Source organism: Cervus elaphus, chromosome 18, assembly GCF_910594005.1.
Source record: "Cervus elaphus chromosome 18, mCerEla1.1, whole genome shotgun sequence".
NCBI lineage: Eukaryota > Metazoa > Chordata > Mammalia > Artiodactyla > Cervidae > Cervus > Cervus elaphus.
This window is the reverse complement of record NC_057832.1, coordinates 18,495,872-18,512,621: the sequence shown is the minus strand read 5'-3', so window position 1 is coordinate 18,512,621 and position 16,750 is coordinate 18,495,872. Positions and strand designations below refer to the sequence as shown.

Sequence of the window (16,750 nt, the reverse complement as noted above, 5' to 3'; positions counted from 1 at the left end):
AGACTTTTGTGGACCACGACAGTCAAACATGAGTCTGAGCAAGCTCCAGGAGTTGTTGATGGACAGGGAGGTCTGGCGTGCTGCAGTCCATGGGGTCGCAAAGAGTCGGACACGACTGAGTGACTGAGCGACTGAACTTAACAGTCGACAACTCCAGATCCTGCAACCCCAGCTATTCTGAGAAGACATTGTTTTAATTGTGGATTTGTAACGATTACACAATGGGCTTCCCTGGTGGCTCAGTGGTAAAGAATCTGCCTGCCAAAGCTGGAGACATGGGCTCAGTCCCTGGTTTGGGAAGATCCCCTGGAGAAGGGAATGGCAACCCACTTATTCTTGCCTGGGAAACCCCATCACAGAGGAGCCTCGCAGGCTACAGTCCATTGGGTTGCAAAAGAGTCAGACATGACTTAGCAACTAAACTACAACAACAGAAAAGATTACACAATCCCAAGAAGATTCAAAAACATTATTACTGAAACCCTTAGAAGGAATCTAAATAAGTAGACCCATATTCCTAGGAAGGCACAAAAAGAAATACAAAAATAATATGAGATTAATTATACCCAGTGTTGGTGTTTTAAAATAGGATGAGCATAAGTGTGGTAATATAACGTGCAAGAATATTTGTGCATGGTTTCTTTGTTTAAAAAGTATCTGAAATATGTTAGGATAATCTGTCACACTAAGTATTTGAAATTAACGGGATTTAATTAAGGCAGTACTTGGTACTTAAATAGATTGAGACAAATTGGTTTTCAAAATTACATTAACTACATATATGTTTAATGATGTGGGCACTAGCTGTGGATGTTCCAGGCACAGAAGACTCTTAGGCATGATGTTCACCAGCTTTCATTGTCCTTTGCACACAGTTTGCTAGTGACCTCAGCAAAAGGCACACCAAGCCACAGATTTCCTCTTACTCCAAGCCATGGACCAACCACAATCACAGGAAACAGCCACACCAGCAGAACTGCCTGAAAACAACAGCCATTCCAATGTTACCAGGAAACAGGAGCCGTTTTCTCTATGACGGCATTTTTTCACACTTCCTTGATCCACTTAGAAACTGAAGTGACAGAATTTACATAAGCAGGGATGTCTGATGGTACTTGAAAACAGAAAAGAAAGAAGAAATCATCACAAATACCAAAATAAACTTCTGCTCCTTTCTTTTTTTCCAATAAATTCAATAGAACCCAGAATTTCAAACATGGTTAGAGATGCACCCACACATTTAGACGTTCATCGGAATCCATTACTTCGGTTCACTCATCATTAAGAGGGGTCTGTATATAAGCTCACAGGCTCAAAACTCAGTAAAAATTGTTAGCAATTCAAACAGTGTTGGAGGCTCCAAAAGTCACAGTTTGACCTACAATTTTAGCTTGGAGCTATGTAAAATCCAGACAACTGTCTCCCAAACTCACAGCAGTGGATCTGAAACAGCACAACTTAATTCTGTTAAGGTTGGCACTCATGGCAAGCGAATTCATTGGGGCCGAAAACTGTCCCTTTGAATCAACCATTTTCTGATGAGCAGCATTTTACTGGGTTCAGAGGGTGATCTCTACTTCTTCACTCTACACTCTTCATGAAGGCAAACACCAGAAAAAGAACTGGCTTCCATCATGATCTTCTGACATTCATGAAAGGAATATCCATGCCAGATTCAATGCAAAACTGAAAGCAGCAAAATTCTTGACACTGAAACAACCTCGTAAATTTGTTTTCCCCTCATCTGTTACCCAATGAGGGCCTGATGGCTTTGTCTTACTCAGTATCTTCTCTCAAAATCTGCTCCCAATTAAAAAGCAATCCTTGGTCATTCACAAGTCTTTGAACACTTAAAATCAGAGTATCACCTCTCCCTGGATTATTTGAACGTTAAGCATTATAGAATAAAAAGCTTCATCCACTGTAAAGAATTGGTGAGTGGGGAATGAAGAGGGAGAGTATAGGAGAAATTGCTAATGCCACTAGAATCATAATTCTTAACCGTTGCTTTCATCTCTAACCTAAACCTGCAAGATCTAAAAGCATCTCTTTGGTTGCAGTCTTCTCTTTTCTCATCTGTGTGTATGAGTGTGTACAGAGGTGGCAGTGTCAATGACTACATGGAACAATAAAAAGAAAACAGAATGCACTATCTGTATGTATATAATGGGATATATGCCCGAGAGTTCTTTCACTTACAACTATATTTTATCAGAACCAACATCTTGCCTAAAATCGCCTTCAGAACATTAGCAAATATACAGGCAAGCATGCCGCCCATATTACTTCAGAACTAAGTGACTCACAGGGCTTCCCTGGTGGCTCAGTGGTAAAGAATTTGCCTGTCACTGCAGAAGACTCAGGTTGGATCCTCGAGCTGGGAAGATCCCCTGGAGAAGGAAAGGACAACCCACTCCAGTAATTTTGCCTGGGAAATTCAATGGACAGAGGAGCCTGGAAGGCTTCAGTCCATGGGATTGCAAAGACTCGGACACGACTTTGCAACTAAACAACAAAAAGTGTCTCAGAACAAATCGCTTCAATTCCCTGGGTCACAGGCTTCTCATCTGTAATGTGCCACCGCTGGAGCAAACAGCTCTTCAGGCCTTTAACAGCTCAACTGTTCCGTTACAGACTCCAGGCAGCAACTCCTGCTGGCTGTTGTTTTTGTTCAGTGCTCAGTCATATCTGGCTCTGTGACCCTCTGTGACCCCATGGACTGCAGCATACCAGGCTTCCCTGTCCTTCACCATACCCCAAAGTCTGCTCAAACTCATGTCCACTGAGCTGGTGATGCCATCCAACCATCTCATCCTCTGTCACCTCCCCCTTCTTCTCCTGCCTTCAATCTTTCCCAGCATCAGGGTTTTTTCCAATGAGTCGGCTCTTCACATCAGGTGACCACAGTATTGGAGCTTCAGCATCAGTCCCTCTAATAAATATTCAGGGTTGATTTCCTTTAGGATGGACTGGTTTGATCTTCCTGCAGTCCAAGGGACTCTCAAGAGTCTTCTCAAGCACAACAATTCAAATTCCAGCACCATCAATTCTCTGGCAGTCAGCATTCTTTATGGTCCAAATCTCACATCTGTACATGACTACTAGAAAAAACATAGCTTTGACTATATGGGTATTTGTCAGCAAAGTGATACTTCTGCTTTTTGATACACTGTCTAGGTTTGTCATAGCTTCCCTTCCAAAGAGCAAGCATCTTTTAATTTCATGGCTGCAGTCACTGTCCACAGTGGCTTTGCAGCCCAAGAAAATAAAATCTGTTACCATTTCCACTTTCTCCCCTTTGCTATAAATTACTATTACTATTCACTGCTGGTAAATGAGTTTACACAGAACAACTAGAAAGATAAGACCAGACACATAAATTCACTTCTTTGTGCTTCATTTTACCTTTTCTTTCTCTTGGGATCTTAGGACTTAGAGAGGAGGCAGACAGGTTCACGCCAGGAACTCCTCTCCTGAGAGCTCCAGCCTCCATGGACCTTCCTTAACTCTCCAGTCCTGGCACTGTCTCAGTGACAGCGTCCTGGGCCTTTGGCCGAGGGGCTGGTTATGAGCAGGCGGCACTCGGCCCCAGCCACACTGTGGGACATTGGTAGCCCTAGTCCTGTCTACTAAATACTAGTCATGGCCGTGTGTCACGGTCACCGTCGCAACCAAAGATGCCCGCAATAAGAACGACAGCGTTTTTAGACTGTACCTCCTAATCTGTCACTTAAATACACGCCATCTAATGTGTTTTCATATAAGCGACTATGGAATGTGTTTTCACGCATTTGGTTTATCTGCTGGGGTGGGAGGAGGCATCTGTCTTGCTCTGTTGCTCATGCATTTTTATTTCCACAACCAGACTGCATACACCTGAGCAGAGAAACCACATCTTCCATTTCTTTCATCGTCTCAGAGCTCAAAAGACAGCAGGAAACGGGCACTCCGATAATATTTATTCAGAGATGGACTGCTTTCCTTATTATTTCCTTTTTTCTTAGTTTAAGCCTTCCCTTTTAACTAAGCACAAGCTGTTTCAAAAATAAGTCCTAAGAAACTACACACAGTACAGTGAGGTGCCTTCTGAGACCAGTTCTTTCCCAGTCAGCGAAAAGGCTTCACCAGCCGTTCCCACTTGCTAGAATTCTGTCTGTTACTGGAATTTAACTTTAAAATTGCTTACTTTTCTACCGACCGGTTTCTTTGGGGTCTGACCTAATTTCATTCGGTCCTGAATCTGTCAGTTAATGGACACAGCTGAATGGAGAACTCTTGAGGACATCACATTCCTTTATGCCGCTTCAGTGATTGTGGTCTTGTTACATCCTTCCTGGGCTTCAGTGCTTATCACCAAGAGATTCCACCATGGTTTTCCTGATTCTATCATGAAATATGTAGGTAGTCCTCCCAGGAGTTTAAACTTTAATATGCATTACTAAAATGATTTTATTTAGTTGCTTTCCCTTCTGGTATAATTATACACTTGATTTAGATGTAAGAGATTCAGTTTGCTTAAAGGCTGGCGAGACAGAGGCATGTATTTACTGACCTCTAGGTTCTTTATTTTATACTATTTCTACACTGAAAACTAACTAGCTCCAAAAGGTCAAAGGAAGAAAGAAGACGTGTGAAATTTTCTGACTCCCATCTGACATCCAATATTATATGCTGGTTAAAATTCCACGATTTTGTAGTGACAAATTTAACGTGAAGTTGAATGAACACTCACAGTAAGGGTTGAAATGCCCTCTCTGCTGTTGGCTGTTGGCTGTTTCTTGGAATGCGGTTATTTTGGGTGATCAGGATTTCATCCGGAACAGTCTTTAACCCCTGGCCACCCTCAGACCAGCAGCACAGGCATCACCCAGAATCACAGGCCCCGCCCTTACCTCAGTCCTCCCGAGTCAGAACCTACATTTTAGCAAGACACCCAGGGGATTTGTGTGGACATTAAAGTCTGAGGTGCAATGCTCTAACCCACAGAATAATAATAAAGTCTGCCGCTACGGTCAAATAAAGAACTGAGATTGCAAAAGAAGTCAAGCATTTGAGAGGCAAAATCTGTTTCCGTCTTTGGGTACAAAATAAGTGATAATCATTTCAACATTCCTTGGGTAGCATTTTTGCTCAAGCTTCCCAACAATATCATGGTAATTTCAGCCAATTCTTTTATATAATTTTGAACTCTGAAGACAAATTCTCCAATAAGATACACCCAATATATACATGAATTTTTAAAAAGCAATGGGATTGGAGCATGTGAGGAGTAGAGAAAGAAGACTACACATAGGCTATAATAACACAAGTAACATTACTTCCTGCGTAGAAACTTAAGGAATTATGTGTTTCTAATACAGAGGCCGTTGTTTTGCTCCAGGCCACTATTATCTATGAAAAAATTACCACATAAGTATTCTAAGGAGAACTGAATCCAGAAATTCACTTTATTCTTTATCTACCAGAATTTATGTGGTAGCTTTGGGAAAAAAAAAAAGAATTCAAAGGAAGTCACTTCAGGATCCAGAAACGAAATTTTAAAAGGCACTTACATATGTGAACAGTGCCACGTACTATAAAACAAGTTAAAAAAAAAAAAAGCCCTCTGCCTATGAGGCATAACTTCATTTCCCCCCTGAGTCTAGACAAAGGACTGGAACCCCTACTCCCAAACAGAAGGACAGGCAATTCTCTGCAAGTCTGGGCCTCTTTCCTAACTATTTCCAGTAAAAACTTACTAAATATCTCCAAAAAGTCCAGAGGGGGAAAGGAGACGACGTGTGAATTTTCTGCTTCCCGCTTGACAACCATAATTATATGCTGGTTAAAATTCCATCCAGGGGCTTCCCTGTGGTCCAGTTGTTAAGAATCTGCCTTGCGATGGGAGAGACATAGGTCTGATCTCTGCTCTGGGAAGATCCCACATGCCACAGGGCAACTGAGGCCCGATGCCACAACAACTGAGCCAGAGCTCTAGAGCCCAGGAGCCACCACAACTGAAGTCCAGTCTCCTAGAGCTGGTGTGCTGACACAAGAGAAGCCACGGCAAGGACCCCGCACACCGCAGTGAAGAGTGACCTCTGACCACTGCAACGAGAGACAGCCCGCGTGCAGCGACAAAGACCCACCAAAGCCATGAAAGTAATAAATAAAGCTTTTAAAAAATTCCATCATGGAAAAATGAGAGTCATGGGTGTCATGGTCACATCATAAGCCAAATGAACATAGGGTATCGGGAGGTGAGATGTGAGCATCGACATCTATATTGCTTCCCCCCTCCCATCTAGAGCCAGAGGGCTCAGAAATGGGCACATGAAATGAGAATCCGCATGCACAAAACAGGAGTGGCTTGACTGAGATTCCACAAAGCAGAAGCCTATTCTAACCCACAAAATCCCCACAGCTGCAGTGGGGAACTGGAATACCCATCCTCGACGCAACAGAAGACCTGAGCTACAGAAAGTGGCTCACGCGGCATGGCTAATTAGTTTCTTCATCAAGACACTATTCCCTTACACCTCTTACTCTAGAAAAAAGTCTGTTCCTGCAAATAGGGACTTTTCCTCACCTCTCTCACAGAATTTACAGGTATAAATTTAGTGTTTCTTTTTACTAGGTTTTGTTGGGGGTCCTACCTGAGAAGGAGAAGCCAGGCTGTGTTTTCAAAGGCCCCCACACCACGCAGAGGCACAAAATAACCCAGGAAGGGATGCTAACACTGGGGCAATGTTAAAAGGCTGATTATGTCAGAAGCACCAACGGGCAATAAAGAGATAAGGCTGAACTCAGATTCATAGATGTTTAAAATCAATAACACGGTCCAGACTGCTTTCTGTACACATATGTTTAGCATTTGAGGGGGTTTTTTTGTTTGTTTTTTTAACATCATGAGGACAAGAGAAACTGTCATATGTCTCAAAGGCTGTGCAAACAAGATCTCAATGCCTTCTGAATTCTGTCTTCTGTTCCTAGCTTCACTGCACCACCCACAGCTTCTTTGTATTAAACTAGCCTAGTTCTTCCTTCATGTTTAAACCTTTCAAATATCTGTAGCTCACTATTCTGTCCCTCATGTAAGATAAAGCATCCAGAAGGTAAAATAACATTAAAAATATAAAGCTGAAACTAGACAGTACTGCAGGTTCTTACTGATCCCTCAGGACCTGAATTTCTTTCCCTTGGTAACCATATGAACAGCATTTAAAAATAAAGATTATAAATATGTTTAAATTCCTTCCCTGAAGGAGAAATAAAATTGTGTACTCTCTTCTTACTCTCAAACAGATGGCTGTATAAATAAACACAACTTCTATCTCCTCACCTATAATAACCATTTTTTAATAACATCTAAATGTATTATTAATGCTTGGGAAATAACAGTGATCAATGTCGAGAGTGATGCTAGAAAGTTTAGAAGTTTAACAGTTTTATTCTACTAAAATAAATCTAGACACAAACCCCACTGAAGAATTCAGAAATATATAGGGCACCACTCAATATAGAATTGACTTCTGAAGCTCTTAAAATGTTCAGAGAATCATATATGGGTCACTAACCACACAGAGCTTATGAAGAGAAACACGGGGAACAATGAACCTCTGGGCAGAAAATGGAAATGGAAGTATCTCTCAATGTAGCTTTAACAGCTGGTCCATCTTTTGTAAAGAACTAAAATTTTGCCGATAATAAATTTGACAGCAACCCATTAATAATAAAGCCCTGACTGCTTTCATGAGGACTGGTTCTGTAAACCTTTCCCATGACTGACAAAATTCAATAGTGAATCCTAACTGAGATATTCAAGGTGAATAGAGCAGAACAGTGGGATGCACACACCCTGCTGTTTGCAGCCACCTGAAAACAAGCCCCAATGCTTTCAGGAACATTTCACTGTCAGCTTTGTATTTTTAGCAAGATCTCATTTAGCTGTGGAATAAGCCACTGGAGCAAATTTGTACCAGTTGGGCCGAAGAGGAAGTCTACAGACCATATAATCCTTCCTAAACCTGCCAGGTGGTAACTAGAATACTGAAGAATTCTTTCTTTTATTCTCCTTTTATACTCAAACCCAATAACATTAAGAAACTGTCATATATGCTCAATAAACTAGCAAACTGGAGAAGGCTCTTGGGCAAGATTTGATATAAGTTGATAGAAAAGAGAGATGGAGATTAAGGATTTCTAGATGACTATGACAGTGATGATGAAGGCTATTATGCGTGCTCAGTCCTGTCTGACTCTTTGTGACCCTATGGACTGTAGCCTGCCAGGCTCCTCTGTCCATGGGTTTCTCCAGGCAAGAACACTGGAGTGGGTTGCTATTTCCTCCTCCAGGGGATCTTCCCGACACAGGGATTGAACACGTGTCTCTTGTGTCTCTGCATTAGTAGTCAGGTTCTTCACCACTGAGCCACCTGGGGTGATGGCTATTATTAAACTCTTACTAAATGAGATGCTATTTTAAAAGTTTCATAAGTCATTTCTCAATCTCTACAACAACCCCAAGAGGTACTATTATCATCCCAGTTTCACAGATGATTAAATTGAGGCACACAAGAGTTAAATAAGGTGTCCAAGACCACACAGAGCATGCACAGGAAACAGGAATTATTTCAGGACTTTGACTATGAAGCCCAAACTCTTGACCACCAAGCTGTCTTCCTTACATGTCCCTTGGGGCTTAGATCCTGAGAGAAATATGGAAAGCAGAGATCTGACCTGCAACACTTCTCTCATTCTTTCTTCTCCTGACATAAAAGAAAAGTACTTTTAAAACTGAGCAAAGTAACTGCTCTGTGCTTTGAGGTTTTCTGACCCTCCTTGCCACCTCATGACTTCCACCATGTAAATTTAACATGCTTTTGACTGATCTGGCTCTCAATCTTATCAAAAGTTGAGCCTCATATCAAAAGTCGAGGCTGAAAATCAAAGTATTAGGGTGTATGTGGGTGGGGGCAGAAAGCAAAAGATGTATTAAGAAGGACAGACTGATGGGGAAGATGAGAAGGCAGTAGACTCTGGCAGGTAGACTCTTCCTCTTCCCATGTATGTTTGTGTTTCCTGAAGTGAAAGTGTTAGCTGCTCAATCATGTCTGACTCTTTGCAACCCTACAGGCTGTAGCCTCTATCTATTGGATTCTCCAGGCAAGGATACTGGAGTGGATTGCCATTCCCTTCTCCAGGGGATCTTCCTGACCCAGGGATCAAACGTCAGTCTCCCACATTGCAGGCAGATTCTTTACTATCTGAGCTACAAAGGAAGCCCTGTGTTTCCTGAAGAGTATGTTAAAGGCATGGACATAAAGTGTTGATTGAACCCATCTAAGAATCATCATAATGGTCAATGGTAGGTAAACAGAGGCTCCAGAGCCTTAACTCAGCTTTCTAAAAAAGATCTATGCAAGTCATTTAGATTTAATAAATCTAGGAAGAAATGTGAGAAGGAGAATGCTATACTGATGAAGCCAGGCTTACCTCCTCCAATGGAAATCTGCTTCGAGGGCGTGAATCTTAACCCTCTCTCATTCCCCTCTAACTCAGAGGAGATCTGTCTTTGGGGTTGAGTGTCCACTGAAAACAGCATTGGGGAGTGAGAGAAGACTTGCAGTGGGCATCAAGAGACAGTGGAGTCTCACCCTCCAATTGGCCAAAGGAACTGAAGATGAGTCAACTGATTAACACGACTGACTGCCAAAGTACCTCCCAGTTCTTAGAGTCTCTGGTTCTGCAAGAGGACCTCAACACGACCAGTCTTTGCTTGTGAAGCTAATGTAACAGACTAGAAGCAGAGTGGGTAAAATCTGAATGTTCACAATGACAAAAGCCACAGTCTAGCCTCCCACTGAGTATTTCAGATGACAGTTGCTTTCTATAAGCAAAAAATTGACATGAAAATCTAAGTAGCCCAATTCCCATGCTCAACTACCAGGCCATGTAAAGAATCGAAATGAATATATCCTTAGATCATTCCTTAGATCAGTGCATTTCTATTCCTCATTCCTACACTGTCCCCTAGGCTTTCAGTATTTCTAAATTATCCATATTTATTAGATGTCCACAGATGTCCATATGGGAACTTGCTTTAGTGAAATTATTTGGGGGGGGGGGGGTGGGGAACTGCTGTCTTTTCCATATTAAAAAAAAATTAAAGCATACATTAAAAAGGAATGAAATTCTGACATATGGTACAACATGGATGAACCCTGAAGACACACTGGGTAAAACAAACACAAAAGGACAAATGCTTTATGATTCCACTTGATATGATATGACAGACCAAGAAAAGGCAAATTCATAGACATGGATGTAGACTGCTGCTGCTGCTGCTAAGTCGCTTCAGTCGTGTCCGACTCTGTGCGACCCCATAGACGGCAGCCCACCAGGCTCCTCTGTCCATGGGATGCAGACTAGAGATTACCAAAGACTGGGGAGACGGAGAATGGGGAGTTATCACTTAATGGACACAGAACATCTATTAGGGATGATGAAAAGTTCTGCACTTGGACAGCAATGATGATAGCAAAACATAGGGAATGTACTTAGGCCAATAAATTACATGCCTAAAAATGGTTAAAATGGAAAATCTGGTGTTACATATATTTTTTATCACAATTTTTTAAATGGAAAAAAATCAAAGCATATAGTGTGTGTTTCACAATTGCCCGAAATGAAAAAATTTTAAAAAGTCTCCTTGAAACATTTTAAGGAGTAGATTATAAGTTTTCTGAGGACAGGGACTAGCTCTGTCTTACACCGCAGTTACACTGTTATTCAGTAGACTCTCCATAAATGTTTGTTTAATAAATAAATGATTAAAAGATATAAATAGAGGACAGATTCTTCTAAGTAGGGAAATATAAAAAGCATCAAATTTACTTATTCATGAGAAAGTATAATGGGGCATATTCCTGAGAAAAATACCAAAGCTACGATCCCTAAGCTCCTTTAGGGAAGGGAGTATATCTATTTCATCTTTACTTCCTTCACAGCACGTCGTATGATGCCTTACAGAGTGAATGGCTGATAAATGTTTGCAGAATGAGGAATTAAAAAAAACTGACAGTAAAATCAATGTCTTATTAACTGCTCTATTATTCTCCTTTTTAAAAATTACTTACTTTTTGCAAACATACAATTCCTGCCACAAGATGAAAAAAATAAACCTCATAGCTTACAAAAAGTGAAGGTAAAACATAAATAACTAGAAGATATCACTCTCAGGAAAAGAAACAGCAAACACAGGGCACATCATGTTCTGAGTAGAAAAAAAAAGTTCTTTTTTTTTTTTTTTTTTTAAGGAACAACTAAAGTATAGAAAAGATAGCTGGCATAGTTCATCTCCATTTTTTAGGAAAAAATAAATGGTCAAAATAACAGAAAATTTTTAACTCTCTTTGGAAGAAAATCCAAATATTCCTTGCCAAAAATTAATGTCTGACCTTTACAATAAATACTTGAGTGAATACAGAAGAATATTTAAGGTCCCCCTTAAAAAAATTCTAGTGAACCCAAACATTATCACTAATTCTCTCAACTAGCCTATCAAGTAATCAAGTGTTCTTGCTTAGAAATACTTGTCACAAAATTACATACAACTGGCTTATGACCAACATGCTACACCAAGTTACTGATGATTTTCTCAACTAATATTCACTATCATCACCATTTACATTTTACATGAAGTACTCAGTTAAAGTATATATAAGGAGAACATTTTTAAAGCCAAAAAATTCAAATGCTGACATCCTTAATATTCAGTACCTATACAACAGTTGGAACCTTATAAAATCACCAGAACCGTGTAATGTAGCAGTCTCACTTTGAACAATATTAAAACATGTCTTTCAACTTCAAACACCCCCACCCCTAAGACAAGATGCCCATTAACAAACAGAAATAGGAATTCAACCTCTGCAGAGATCAAGGTTTATTACATTTCTATCTCTCAGCTGTTATCTTCTCCCCAAGCAGGCAGGCATCATTTTGGAGGAGCCTCTCTGCTGCCCGGACCTTCATGCCTGCAGGAGTTCTCCATTAGCATCCGAAATGCTAACAGTCCACTCTTAGAGTCAGCACTTCAAGCAGAACTGCATGAAGGATGACCACTTCTCTACATGAAAGCACAACCACTCCAGGTGGAAGGATGCAAAATACCAGCACACTGACCTCTGCCAGGCAGCAAACACTTAAAGCAGGTGCATTTCCGTGCTCCAGAAGGGAGGGGGGAGGAGCAGGGAGGAAGCCCCAGATCCCTAATATACTAGACATGTTTACTGCACTCAGAGCCATTCCAGCTAATTCATGGACATCAGTTTATCCAAATGAGAAAAGTGGTCTCCCGTCCTTCACCGGCTCGACTCAGAGGGCATTCAGCCAAGCACAGCCGGGCAAAACAATCCTTAAGATCTCTTTAAGCTATAATAAAGAAGACGAGTTTCAGAAGAAATAACATTCAGCTCCGGCAAAGAAGCACAGTCGCAAACCTTTTCCTCATCTTATTGCTGCTTCTGGTGTTTACAAAGTACAAACAGTAGCCTCGGAAACCTCCAGAGACTCTGCCGTCGGTAACCTCCTGTCAGATCTTCAGTTTAAATAGCCCCTTGATCAATCTGTGATGGGTTTTGGCAGTTAAATAGAAGGGAGTGAGTAAAATGACGCACAAAATGAATCCTTTACAAGTTGTAAATGAGTGAGTCAGGATTCAGACTTGCTGAGATGCTCCAAATTAAACCCCCTGCTCTAATTTTAAGCATGCTCCGTCTTACCGTTCTGCTGTTGTCTCTCTCAGGCTCGAATCACCTGGAACTCTTGAGCATGTCTCTAGCAATGTGCTTGCACCAGGCCAGGCTCACACAGCAACTGAATTCACATCTTTCTGCACTAGCAAGCTGAAATGGTACGGCCGTACTACAACCAAGAAAGGGGGAAGCAAAAGCAGGGGAAAGGAAAAAAAGAAAAAAACACCCAGAAATACCTAGAGAAGCTAATCTCAACGGAATAAGACCAAAAATGGTTCAGAAGAACACAAAGGACATGCTCACATTCAGGATCAATAGCTTTAGCACTTTAATTTTTTTTTCCCAAAAGAATCTCTTTTTTTTTTTTTTCCTCTAAACACGATGGACTTGCCTGTGGAGTTCCCAGGAAGACAGAGTAACCCAGGCTCTGCAGCAGCATTGCAGCCAAAGTAACCGTGAATATTCTGCCCAGGCAATTCACAACACACTATCTCTTCAGAAAGATATTGATTTGCAATGCAGGGCTGCCTCAAAAGAATACAGAATGGGAGCCAAATAGATAATGGTGATTGCACAGGAGGAAAAACATTTAATCAAGGGGATGTACCTCATCATGCTCGATTCAATTTTTTAAAAGCACTGGGGCAAGCCAGTAAGTGTCTTGAGTGACAAACTCATTAAACAGTAATCTGAGGTCCTAGAGAAGGCCAAGTTTAGGCTGTCATCATTTGCATTTGTGCTGCAAAAGCCACTAAAACGTTTACGGTTTCTATGTGCATAGATTTCTCATATGCAAATGAGGCATGATGAGAACTCTAAAATAACCATGCACCAAATATGAGAGGTTAAAAAAAAAAAAATGCACAGGTGTAGCATTTACGGAACCAAAGTGGTAAAATACATAGTAATGAGCCTGCAGAATTCTTGATGGGAGTTACAGCTCATATGACCCTCAAAAGTAAAATATCAACACAAACCAGATCTCAAAATCCTTAGGCTAATTGTGTCAAGTCATGCCACACACGGTGCTGGGTGGCCAGGAAAGATCCCAAACTGCCACTCTCGTAGCTACCCCTACAGGAGAGAGACTGATCTACAACTCACCCTTGTTTAAAGTTATCTCCTACCCTCAGAAAACAGAATTGCAAAAGGGCAAAAAAGTAGATTAGGACACAACCAAGAAATATATTAGGCAACAAATCAAAAGAGTCAGGCATGACATCTGACCTCACAGACATTCACTTAATTAAGAAATCAAAGGACAAGAAGAGATAACAACAATGTCAAATATTTCTATAGCTCCCAGGACTAGTGCACACTCATCAAGTAATCTCAGGGAGAGAGCAGCATTGAAATACATGCAATGCCACATGTAGAATAGATGGCTGATGGGAAGTTGCTTTTTGTGCTCTGTGACGACCCAGAGGCGTGGGATGGGGGTGGGGTGGGAGGGAGGTTCAAGGGGGAGGGGATGCATGTATACTTGTGGCAGAAACCAACACAACATTGTAAGCAATTATCCTCCAATTAAAAACAAATTAAAAACAAGAAATCCCAGGGAAAAGTGCTTCCCCTTTACATCCTAACTGGTTTAAAGGAATCATCTCCCGCATCCTCTGTTTGCAAACCATCCTCATCTTCATCCCTCTCAGTGGCAAAGGGAAGGCACTGAACTTTTTTCTGCAACACAAAAGCTCATCCAAAAATCTTACAAAAGGTTCTTCAAACACAAATAGTATGTACTTTGCTCTTCACAACAGCCAGGAAAGAAAGTGATCTCCTTAATATCGGAAAACTATCGAGTTAGATGAACTTCGCTTCTGTGCAGCAGACATCATTTCAGCAAGTCTCTCAAGAATCTGGAGCTGTGTTTGCAACTGCTCAAGCTCCAGCCCACAAAGACTCTCCTTTTTCAGAACCAACAACATTTACTTGAATCATTTAAGCCTTTGAATCATTAACCGTATGCTGCCTCATAAAACTCTCCTATAGTACCGGCATTTCCCCCGATGAAGGCCCTTGCGGAACATCGCCTGGAAAATCCCATGGACAGAGGAGCCTGGTAGGCTACAGTCCATGAGGTTACAAAGAGTCAGACACAACTGAGCAACTTCACTTCACCTTTTGTGTTTTTTACTCCTCCATAGCACGTTAACACAATGCTACACATCTAGCAAATATTAAATTAAAAATTTTAAGAATTAGTGAATTTCCCAACTCCGTATTTTAAGGCTTAGATAATCTCCCCTCCCCTATGACTCAACATTCCCTGACAAAAATCCACGTCAGAAGTGTTAGCTTCAGTTTCTTCATTTAAGTAGTGCCTATGTGTTTTTTCTTTCTAGAGAGTTGGTAGATAAGGGCATGTACAGTGTTTGTGTTCACTAAACTATTCTGTATAAAACCCAAGAAACTTAACACAATAATCTGCCTTATTCTTTCATTTATTCATTCAACGAATAGGTACTGATGCACCCAGCAATGAGCAGCCTTGTTCTCTGCAATTGAAGACTCCTTCTCCTGACTTAGGTGGGTCCTCAGGTAGCTCCTCCTCAGAGCCCTCCTCGAGCTCCCCTTTGCGTTGGCGCCCCCTCACCCCATCACACTGCACTATTCTCCCTTCGCTATCTAAATTATTTATTTGTCTTCCTCCCCGACTAGAACACAAACTGCTCAAGAGCCTGGAATTCTCGTTGGCTCTCCTGTGTTTCCCTAGCCCCTAAAACAGTCTCAGCACTTGTTATACCAATCAGTATTAGGAGGAGCTGCTGATGACAGGAGTTCAAACCAACTGAGTGGAAATGGATGGGAAAGCTTGAGAGACGTGTGGGGGAAAGAACGGTGTCACCAAATATATACAAGTAAACAAGAAGCTTGGCCATGGAACAAAAGTAAGGAGAGACGCTGAGGGCAAAGCTGTGGAAAATTAATCATTATGCTCATGTTTTACAGGAAGGATTCGCTGTCTACTGCTATGGAGACTATCTTTATTAGGGGACACTGAGGTGTATATCAAACCACACCACAGAAGAGCATTAGTAGAGATTAAGATAAAGGGTCTGTCTTCAAAGAGAAGAGACAAAGTCTTTTGAAAAAACACCATCTCAGTGGACATGGAGGAAAAGATGGGAAAGAAACCGACAAAAATACTAGGTACTAACATCTACTTTGATCATATTTACAAGTAAACAAAACTTGATCCCTTGAAATGCCTGCCTTTATGAAAAAAAAATGCACTTTTGTGACATTTTAAATATCGCATAATAAACAAAAACTAATCTTCAATTGATGGTGGGGTCAATTATGAACCAGTGACAGCCAGCAGGCTTTAACAGCAAGTATACAGGGCCACTGCCTCCTGATCTCATTAATCGATATTTGTGAGCTCCTCGGCTTCACTGAGATGGTTCATCCTTTCTTTGCCATTAAGCTTTCCTGCTTACAGCTGTAAATGTGCCACTTCCTTCTAACACCACCACACCCTCCTCAGTCTTGCCACAGATTCTTCAACCATCCCTGTGCTGGGCAGCTTAGATAAACAGGCTTATTAGAACACCGGGCAAACAGAGGTCTGAGTCAAAGGGTATGCTCAAAGCAGAACTAGGAACTTTCTCCTGAGTGGAAAAATATTAGCTCAGGCAGCCACTGACCACAGGCTTCACCATATAGTCTCTGTGGTATTTCGAATCTGTGTGGAAACTCTTGCTTCCTATCACCCTACGTGGAGCTGTCTCAGACATATAAGGCTGCCAGATGTCTGACCTTCACACAAGTAGGGCCATACAGACAGATGGGACCAAGAAAGATTAAACCTGGAGAAAACAAGTACATGAGAAAAGGGATGCCATTTATGATTAAAACTCTCCAGAAAGCAGGAATAGAAGGAACATACCTCAACATAATGAAAGCTATATATGACAAACCCACAGCAAGCATCACCCTCAATGGTGAAAAATTGAAAGCATTTCCCCTGAAATCAGGAACAAGACAAGGGTGCCCACTCTCACCACTAC

The 16,750-nt window shown here is 41.3% G+C and overlaps 1 protein-coding gene across 3 annotated transcripts in view; it reads right to left on the bottom strand.

The window, feature by feature from the left end:
• The window catches only part of CDK14 (cyclin dependent kinase 14), a 638,693-nt gene that overhangs the window by 498,179 nt on the left and 123,764 nt on the right, over nt 1-16,750 (bottom strand). Inside the window, exon 1 of one of the 3 annotated variants that reach the window (XM_043873242.1) lies at nt 12,765-12,911. The exons of the other annotated variants lie outside the window; for them this stretch is intronic. The gene's annotated coding sequence lies outside the window, so the exon portion shown is untranslated. Of the gene's footprint in view, nt 1-12,764; nt 12,912-16,750 lie in introns of those variants that run through there. 3 annotated transcript variants of the gene reach the window in all.